The following is a 10,229-nucleotide window of genomic DNA, read 5'->3' on the forward strand; positions in this document are numbered from 1 at the left end:
CATTGATTTCCATAGTTTCTCTCTTCTGTCTGGTTTTAAACAAAAATGAAGAATCGATGTTGATCTCATTGTCGGCACTGGGTTTTACCGGCTTCTTTATCTGACTTCTTAATCACCTGATAATGTGAAGCTAATGGACCCTGGCAAATGTTGCGTATGTGTGTGCGCGTGTGTGCAAAGTTGGCTGCCCTAGTTTTTCCTCACCTCATACTGAAATGGTGGAATGAAGACGACGCGCCGCTCCGTAATGAGCACGTCGCCTACATACCTCGACGGCACCATGTGTAAATACAGCACTAATTTCCTGTGTCCGTGTCAGAGGGTTAATGATGCATGGAGTCATTAGTCAAGGCACAATGAGCTGTTTCAGGAAAAGGTTGACAGTTATATATAGCATGTGTGTGTGTGTGTGTGTGTGTGTGCGTGCGTGCGTGTGACATTTACAGTATGTCGAGCACACGGTGGCATTTCAGGCAAGATGAAGCTTAAATTAATGATCAAATCCCATCCATCATTCAAGGACTCCACGCCGCGAGTGCACCTTTCGCAGAAAATCCTCAGTTTTCTCGGTCGGGCACGACGTCGACGTGAATCCGCATTCCTTGTGTTTGCCCACGCATTTAACGCACGAGGCGAAGAAATACCTCGTACCTTAATTAGCCGCGTTTGTCTCATCTTGTACTTGTCAGAGATTCCTGCGATTCCCAAGATTTGGAAAAAGTGTCTGCTCTGCAAACGCATGTTGTTGTTGTTGTTGTTGCTGCTGCCAGACCACATTTTTATGCAAGATGCTCCCCTGCTGTCTGAAGGCAGCCAGGTTGCAAAGGAGCAGAACCAGGGCAAAGTCAGACAGGGTTTTTTTCTTTTGCCTCTTTTGTGTTCCGGCGAATCCGTCTAATGACTGGCGCACGCCACGGAGACTTTCATAAAACTTTAAAAAGACTTTTTCACAGAGGCCCGCCGTCTAACAACCAACCTCTTGCATATGGAGACAAGTTGTCTCAAGCTACTGATGTTTTTTTAAGTCACAGCCTGAGGATTTTCACAAAGGCCACGAGTCTCACAGGGTCATAATTTGCGAGGGCAGAAATAGATTCAGGAATAATGATGAAACCGAACCTTGAGCAAATAGCCGTCTCACCGCAATACGTTCAGAGAAGAGAAAAGGAAAAGAGAGTTTTGACAAATTTCAAATTTGTCTTGAAATAATCAGTTTCACGTTCTGGTGAATATTGTACATTCAACATTCATCAAATGAATGCTTTTACACAGGGAGCCCTGGGGTCTTTCTGGATGAAATTTGCATGTTATCCCGTGACTGCAAGGGTTCAACTAATGAGGCTCCGGTCCAGAGCTCAGGCAGCAGGCCCCCGGTTGCACAATATGTGGTGATAGACAATAGATGTGGAAGGTCTACCTGTTAACTCATGTAAAGAATGAAATAAAGAAACAGCATACTTTTGTTTCAAAGTTCAAACTGCACAGGATCAATAGCGTTGGGAAATTTTGAAATGTCACTTTTTCTTTTGAATTACAAGTAGAGCAGAACAAACCAACTCCCTGCATTGTCTGCGCGGTTCCCATTGGTTTTTGGACAACGTTAAGTGGTAGAAAAATGGATTTCTCCTGAGGTCTATGACATCAATGAAAAATAGAACATTTTTCTTAGCCATTACTTTGAAATACAGCCGGCTTAAAGTTTAGCCACTTGTCATTTCAATGAAGTAAACACTGACTTTTCAAGCTGACCCCTGTGCTTGCCTAATGATGCCGTAATCTAATCACTCACGCAAGCCCTCATCTGGTTTGATATCAAACAGACTGAGCGGCTGCGAGCTCATTTCAGGGACGGTTCTTGGAATCACTGCTCTCTCGCAAACATCACGGCTGCCTTGGAAGATTTGATCTCCCTCTTATTATTTCAGATGCTTCGCACAGGGGTCCAGTTTGTAGATTATTGTGAAGGTGCCATCTATAGAATATAGGAGCACAAGGGTGTTTAAACCATTTTCAAAACCTTCTGTTGGTGCGTTTGGGTACATATGGCTCATGATTAATGTATACGGTTCCATGGACGGACGGCAGTTTTCGTACTGTATAAATCATGAACTTTAATGCAAGCGTGACAGCAAAGCTGATTGTACTCAGGATTATATAAAACACAAATGACTCTATTTGCAAATGAGTGTGTCTATGGTTTCAATCTAAACTGTGGTAATCAACATCCTAGTGAGGGAAGTTTTGCTGCATCTCCTCTCTGATAGGCTACCCACCCACCCATGAAAATTTGAAAATGAAAATCTGATCTTTTTCCAATGTCATTGTCTACTTTGCATGACACATATTTTGAAAATCGTAACAGCATGTGGAATGCCTGGTACAAACACTTTGAATGATGCACAGGCCCGGCTAGCTCAGTCGGTAGAGCATGAGACTCTTAATCTCAGGGTCGTGGGTTCGAGCCCCACGTTGGGCGAGCATGCATTTGTTTTCCAGTCTTCTGAGAAGACATCATTGACACAGTCATGTCGCGTCACAAAGTACATCAATTCACTATGTCATGGTTGTGACCCTACAAGCATGTTTGATTTGTTTCCCTCAAAATATGTGTCCTGCAAAGTAGACAATGACATTGGAAAAAGATCAGATTTTCCCTTACTTTGCATGACAAAGCCATTTGCTTGAAGGGGCTAATAAACTCAATTGAAAAGGATGGCCGAGGGGTCTAAGGCGCCAGACTCAAGTGATAAACTTTCCTCCACACTGGGGTTTCTGGTCTCCAGATGGAGGTTGTGGGTTCGAGCCCAATGTTGGGTGAGCAGGCAGTATGTGAAAGATGTTCAATTAAGGAATTAAACTATTTCTTCTTGGTCCATTGGAAGAAGAAGACTGCAAATGTGTCTGCTTCCAGCTGGCAGTGGTGAGATTTGAACCCACAGAGACTTTTGCTTTGTTTTCCCTAAAGGTCATTTGTTTTGTGCCAATATTTGTTTCTGTTTTGCTTTTGTTACACTTCTGTTAAACTGCATGAGGTGCTTTATTAAAGCATGTGAACCCCTTTCACAGTGGAAACCAGCAGTATTGAGTGTCCATCCTTGCTTTGTATCACCCTATAACTCATCATAATTCATCTTTTTCCTGTAGGAGTAAACAATAAAAACTTCTGGTGCTGGAGATGGCTGCAAACCACTGCAACACAGAGCCTTGGCTGTGTCGCATTGGTTAAAAAAAAAAAAAATGTTATTTGGAAGTCTGATGATGTCATTGATAACGTCAGATGATGGTGTAATTTACAAGAACAGTAAATCCTGTCAAAAACCTCTTTTAAAAAAACAACACCGAGTTAGACAATTAATTAGAACAAAAATAGCATTTCATTTAGAACATTTTGGCAGCAAATGTATGGGTTAATACATATTGCCTGTGATACTGAACAATGTTCTATTTCTGTTCATGTCAAAGAGTTTAGCAGCTGCTCTCATGACAGTTGCCTCATTGCAGAGGCTCCACCACATTAGATTAAACCCTAGAACTGTCTGTTAAATGCATTTTAAAAGCAGTTGTTCTACAAGCAGTTCCTCGTGAAAATACACAAACGAGATAGAAAAACAGAGGAGGCGGAAATCTAAAATGGACGGGAACTTTTTGTATATGGCTCTAGATTACTTTTGTTAGAAGGGTTGACTGATTGTTATAGCTCTCGACCTCAAATTATTTTAATCAGGGTCCCTAAACTCTGCAGAAGTGTTTAAATGCAATTAAAAACGAGTTTATTTGAGTTCAATCTCGTCCAGTGAAGGTCGGTAGTAGCAAAGTTTTGGTTTACGAGCAATTTGGGAGAAATAAACCCTTTGGATACTCTCAGTTCTGACTTTGAGTTGCCCTTGCGGAAAGATAGTTCATCACGGCAGTGACTTGCAGACAACCTTGACCATATCCAAAAATTAAGATTGAGATTTGTTTTTATTCTAAAGCTAAAGGTTTTTGCTCAGCACACCACTTACGGACGTCTCCTCTGCAGCCGTCTTTCCTTTTATTTTCCTATGCAGTGGTTTGCAATCAAGCACACCAAAGCGTCTGTGAGTGTGGCCAAGTGTTAATTTGGCTTGCAAAATAGCAAGAAAAAAAAAAAAAAACATTAATTTTCACTGAAGTGTTCTAAAGGGATCTAATATTATGACAAAAAGTTCTGTGAATATTTCCGGGAACTGAGGAATAAGTGACATTTATCGATAGTTTGAAAATGAATAGTCCTCAATGGTTTGAGTTAGTTTAGTTTTTCTGTCAGTATGCCACATATAAAACAACCATTTTATTGCAGGGGGAAATAAGGCCACCCATTGTAAGGCATAATTGCAATTTCTTGCACACACACGCACACACACTGAGCCGCTGAAAAGAAAAAAAGAGTCAAAAAGAAAATGAACATGAGCAATCATTAACAAAAAAAAAAGACAAACGCTGTAAACAAACAAACAAACAGTAGCAAAAAAAAAAAGATTGGTAATTATCCTTGCACTCTTCTTGCTTGGAATCAAATCAAATCAATGCAATGATGTAATTCCTACTCCAACTAATTGTCACATGTGAAATTTGTTGTGTGCAATCCAACTGTCCCTCCCTCCTGGGAGGGACGAGAGGCGGCGGTGCCTGCTGCACAGAAATCATTTGGCGATCTCCACCGACTGTAGGCAACCAGTCAGGGGGCGGTTGTGCTTTTTTCAGACTGGAGGAGCAAGCAATGTTGCTTGCCATCAAAAGCACAATGAGTAGTGCCAACATTGTCGTTTTCAGGGACATGCAAGAAATGCAAGTCTCAATGGCTCGAGCAAAAAAAAAAGTAAAAAGCCACAAATGAAATAAAATAAAATAAAAAGCGTGCCATCCAAGACAAGAGTGCTATAGTCAGATACTTATCTGGATTGCTCAATGTCTTGAAGGGCTCTTGCCATAATGCTCGCGGCTACTTTACGGGAGGAGCTCCCATTCACCGTATCATCGCTTTGCAATTCCTGGTTGTTGCTTTGATCTTGTTATATTATGGCATAGTATGGCTCAACTCTTGCCGCACGTCAAGGCGCTTGTCTAGGTCGTGTGACGCATTACCAGCAGGCAAACTTAGTAAAAACAAATGTCTTTTGAGAGGTTCCTTGCGAAGGGGAAAAGGCCCAGTGAGGAGACGGAAGAGTCCATGACCTCCAAGAAAAAGAGGGCTGCATTTAACAGACAATAGTCTTATTTTATTGTTGCTGTCGTCTGACATCATGCACCTCACAACATCTATATGCACCCTCACACACCACTGATACTGATCTCCACACCTCATTGCAGTATTTATTGTTTCAACTTTAAATAAATTGTAGTTTCTTGCTTTCTAACTCTCAATCTACATCTCCCTCTTTTGTTGCGGCCTACGAGACGGTCATAACAATAGAAAAATGTCTCCGACTCTGCATTTCCCATGGCCGCTGGAAACCAAAACTCCTCAAGTCCGCAGGTTGAGAGAGCAGCCTGTCATGTAATTAGATGCGATGTCCAGCAGGGCAACCTGCAGCTCCAACAGCAGGTGAGGTGTCTAATGAGGTGAGGGTGGGAGGTGGTGAAAGGCTGACGTATACAGTCGGATCTCTCAGGGATGGCTTCCCTACTTAGTAGCACGATGGATTGGTGGGTAGCTGCCACTAGATAGCTGTCTTTGTAAACACAACAGGGAGTGAATCTCGCTGTTGTCTTGCAGTGTGGCCAAATGTTTTTCGACCTGCACCCACAAACGTGAACGTGTGCCTCTATTCATAAATATTTGCAGTCACGAGCTTTAAATAAACACACCAGCAAGGTTACAAAGTCAATGAAACTATCATTGTGGGTATGCCAAGTTCATTTACACACACAAGCTTTCAAAGGGCGAAGTGTCATATTTGGAGATTTTGAAGAAACAGCGACTAAATCAAGCGGTTACACTTGAAACCCTTTCGCTCACCTTTCCTCTCCCGAGCTTGCCAGTGAGCTACAGTGGCCTTTACACACAAACCTTGTCAAGCTTCTTCTTTGTTGGTATATTTAAGGATGCGAGCGTTCACCCTGAATATGAAGCATGCAGTCAGGCAGCTGGATTCTGGAACTGGGAGCAAGACCCTTGATCTATTGTATGTTCTGATAAAAATGAAATTCGTTCTAAGGTAAGGTAGGAAAACCAAATTACTTTCAGCGCGCAGAGAGTATACACTTCTGTAAATGTATTTATAGGCAGTATATGAAGATTATACCGATATCAAAATCGTAAATATGTCCACATTTTACACAGCGGACCTTTTCAACCCCGAATATGAATGGTTAAAGTTATGAATATGTATTTTTGACCACCATCTTACACCGTCTAACTGTCCGTGTTGTCATCAGGCTCGGGGACCACCTCAACACTGCCCTCTTCCACTCACACAGCCCACCGCCCCAACTCGCTCTGAAATGCCGTGACCTTACCAGAAACATTTGTGGGGTTTTTTTTGGCCTTGGAGAAACATGTTTAAGACGTTCAACTTCTCAACATCGCAGGTCAACTATGCGACGCCTGCAACTCACCTCGGGTCAGTCAATTTGGTGGCGAGGGGAGAGGTCTGATAAAAATATGCAGAGCTCTCTGTGCGGTTCAGTCTGTCTTGTTAGTGCTGAACCTGCAGAGAGCCATCTGACCTCGGAGTGAGACGGAATCGCTTCGCGGTGGCACAGAGTCAGCATAGCACTGGGGGGGATTTGATGAAATTCGCAATTTCTTACAACGTTTGTAGAGCATGGTGACGCGCTGACTCCAGACACCTTTTTGACCCTTTCCTTCCGCCCTGCAGGGCGCCACCACCGCCTGCGCACACAAATACAGTTTTCCCCACCTTAGTCCCTCTCTTCTGTATGTTATGGTCAAGCTTGTTGAAAATGTCTCTCCCTGTTCCTGTTCCCTTCATCAACGAACACAACAACAACATCTTAAAAAAGGTAAGCCGCTGTACTTTGCCTGATAGGTCTGTGCTCTCGTCTGTTTGGAGACAAACTCTCACACTGTTCTTTAACCGGATCACTCAATGTCCAGTGTGTAAAATGTGGCTTGAGTTATGATTTTTAAATTGGTAAAAGTTTAACAAACTGCCCATAAATGCATTACTCAAAGTGTATATTCACAGTACAATAAAAGTCATTTGGTTTTCCTGCACTTAGAAACGGCTGTCATATTTATAAGAATATACATCGAGCCAGGCAGGGTGTTGGACAATCCAGCCCACCTGACACCACGTTTCAGAATTAGGGTGACTGTGTGTGTTCTCAAATAAACCAACAAAAAAAGAAGGTGGACGAGGTATCCTGGTTTGGCTTCGCATGCCACCATAGCTCGCTGGCAAGCTCAGCAGGGGGAGGGGGAGTGAAAGACGCTGCGATGTAAAATGTAACCACTTGATGTTGCCAAACATTACACACTTAACCTTTAATGTTGCCACGTTCTGGATACACATGTGACGGTTGACGGTCCAGTCACTATGCCTCCAATTGAACATGTGCCCTGGCTACTTGGCCAAGGGGATATCCCTTTGGACGACTGGTTTGGATGACTGTTACCCGGGAGTCGGGTTCGAAGCCCGCCTGGGCCCTCTGTGCCTCGCCACACATAGAACAGAAGGGATTAAGTGAAATCTACCGGTTCGATAGAACAGTGTAGGGTAAAGCTTTAGAGAACACTGGAGAAAGAGTAAAGACTGTTGTAATGCCAAAGCAGTAACACACAATTTAAATTCACTCATCGTTACCACTCATCAGCACAGCACTAAAGGACAACTTAACATTCACCGCCAAAGAAACCTGTAATTGGACTACTTACCCTATTAAAGGCTCTTGTGCTTCCATCGAGTCCTGTGGTCTGGAACTGCTTCATCGAGGGTTCTGACCGACTCTCCATGGCAAGCTGAAGAATCCAAACCTCGCTTTTCAGTAACTTGTATTATAGTTTTACCAAAACCATCTGGTGATCCCTGTGAGTGTTGGACCCCCGTGTTAAGACAGGTTACCATAGTCAACTGGACAACTGAACGTTCCACAAAGATAGACATCAAGTATGGAATTCCTAATGCTGCAACACTTTGTATAAAGAAGTTACCAAACTGCTGTGTAAAGTGTAAAATATGACAGACTGTCTTGAATCAATCACACCACAAGCAGGGAGGCAGACTGAATTTTGCATTATGCATAGCTGTATCAGTGGCACTTTGAAGAATGCAAAATGAGTTTGATGCATTACACAAAGCACAGCAAGCACACTCTCAGCTATTTCAGTTAACTGACTGAATTGCTGGTATGAACGAGAAGCCGCGATGCAAGGTCGGAGGACCACAAATGTAAGCAGTGATTCACTGAACGAATCATTTGAACCATTTCAGTCAGTCGCAGAAATAAAGGATTTTATTTCAATGTGTAATTCATGCTTAGCTTTTTGTTCCGATGATGCACTTTGTGAGCAGGCGCAGGAGACGTCTGACAGAAATTTGTACGTTAGGGGCCACGGTAACTATGAAAGTGCATCAGTGTGCATAGCTGGACATCCACAATTTCCTATACTTGCATTTAATAGCAGGTCCCTCAGTGGTCCTGCTGCGACATGTCAAAACGCCTCGCTGTGCAGCCATCTGACAGAGCTGGAGGTGAGAGACGGGGCGCCAGCAAACATTCTGCTATAGTATCGAGCCCGTTTCCCTGCCTGTAAAATCATGGATTCACCGTGTGTGACGCCAAAAAAAAAAACAGAATGTAGTTGCCATTCTGAAAATAATTTTATTTTTTCCCCCCCATTTAGTCGAGAACTTGTTGTTTCTTCTACTTCAATGGATGTTTCTCCTTCTAATTATTCAATCAGATCGGTCCGGAAATATGACGATGATTTGACATTATCAAATGGGGGGGGGGAAGCATAGTTTCTGTTTGCATGTATTTGCATGTTTATATTGTAGTATTAAAATCTCCCCTTGATTGCACTCATCTGTGAAACACGTACATGGAGTGTTTCCCCTTTTTCTGTATGGACGTCTCTGCTTTCTTTGTTTAGTTTTTTCCTCATTATGCCATTGCATATGTGAAGTCTATAAGCCTTGCACCATTAGAGGATGTACTTCTGTGTGTGTGTGTGTGTGTGTGTGTGTGCGCGCGCGTGTGTATTTACAGTTTATCCCCAGCCGAGCCAGCAGCTAACAATCTGGGTTAAAGATCCGCGGCTCGGCGGATCGATCCGTCCCCCCGCCTGCCTTTAATACTTAATGAGAAAAGGTGTTTGATGAATGTGAGCCACCCGGCTCCCAGTGCGATCTATTAACACTGTTTTACATTCATCTACAGGGCTGCGAGGCGCGCATACCGTCTTCTACCGGCTTATGTTTTGGAACTGAAAGAAACAGAGGAAAAAAAATAAATAATAATAAATGAGGCGTGCACACAAGCAAGGTTTGTAGATAATGAGAGCGCACGCAAAGCAATATTTACCCAGTTAAGGTTTCTGTGAGTGCCATGCGAGCAGCAGGTTTTCCTCGCATGAATCACAACAAAGTCAAATTCACATGGAGCACTGTAGCCTCATTAAGACACGTGAAGCCTGACTGGGGTATAAACGCCTTAATGGTGATAAATATTTCCTCTGGAGGTTGGGCTGGTTTTTGGCTTTTGCTGCCTGTGACGCCTGTCCCAGTTTTCAGCTCTGTGTTACCATATGTAGCGAGTTGCCTGCCTCTCCCGGCTCGGGGGAGATGACAGCGCTTTACTACGTACGTACATGCATTAATTTCCTTCTCTGTGATGTGCGTGTTTACTGGAAAAGAACATCTGCCCTTTCCAGGTTAACGTGGAGACAGGAATAATAGCGCCGCCGCCGCTGCTGCTGCTGCTGCTGCTGCACATAAGCCCTCGTATGTGGTTGGCAGGAATACACTGGGTTTGATATATATGTATATATACTGTACATGAAAAATGCCTTTATTTCCGCTTCGTTCACACCATGTCAAACATTTTCCGGCAATTTCCGTGAATGCTTTGGAAGTATCATCACCTACATACATATGTATTTGAGTGGTGTTGTAATGCGAACAAGACATTCAAATCAAGGCCAATGGGTGCCATTCCCATCATCAATCACTAACACGACGTTCATCTTTGTAGCCAGAAGAGCAGCAGCTGAGGTACTGAAGCCATGCTGGTAGCTCAGTTAA

The 10,229-nt window shown here is 43.2% G+C and overlaps 1 non-coding gene across 1 annotated transcript; it reads left to right on the plus strand.

Annotated features, from left to right (window-relative positions):
* The first annotated feature begins 2,403 nt into the window (after positions 1–2,403).
* Positions 2,404–2,476, plus strand: trnak-cuu (transfer RNA lysine (anticodon CUU)). The gene has a single exon. It is a non-coding gene; the product is annotated as a tRNA-Lys (tRNA).
* The last annotated feature ends 7,753 nt before the right edge of the window (positions 2,477–10,229 follow it).

Source organism: Nelusetta ayraudi, unplaced genomic scaffold (genome assembly GCF_046127955.1).
Source record: "Nelusetta ayraudi isolate G7.1 ecotype Tasmania unplaced genomic scaffold, CSIRO-AGI_Nayr_v1 ptg000097l, whole genome shotgun sequence".
Lineage (NCBI taxonomy): Eukaryota > Metazoa > Chordata > Actinopteri > Tetraodontiformes > Monacanthidae > Nelusetta > Nelusetta ayraudi.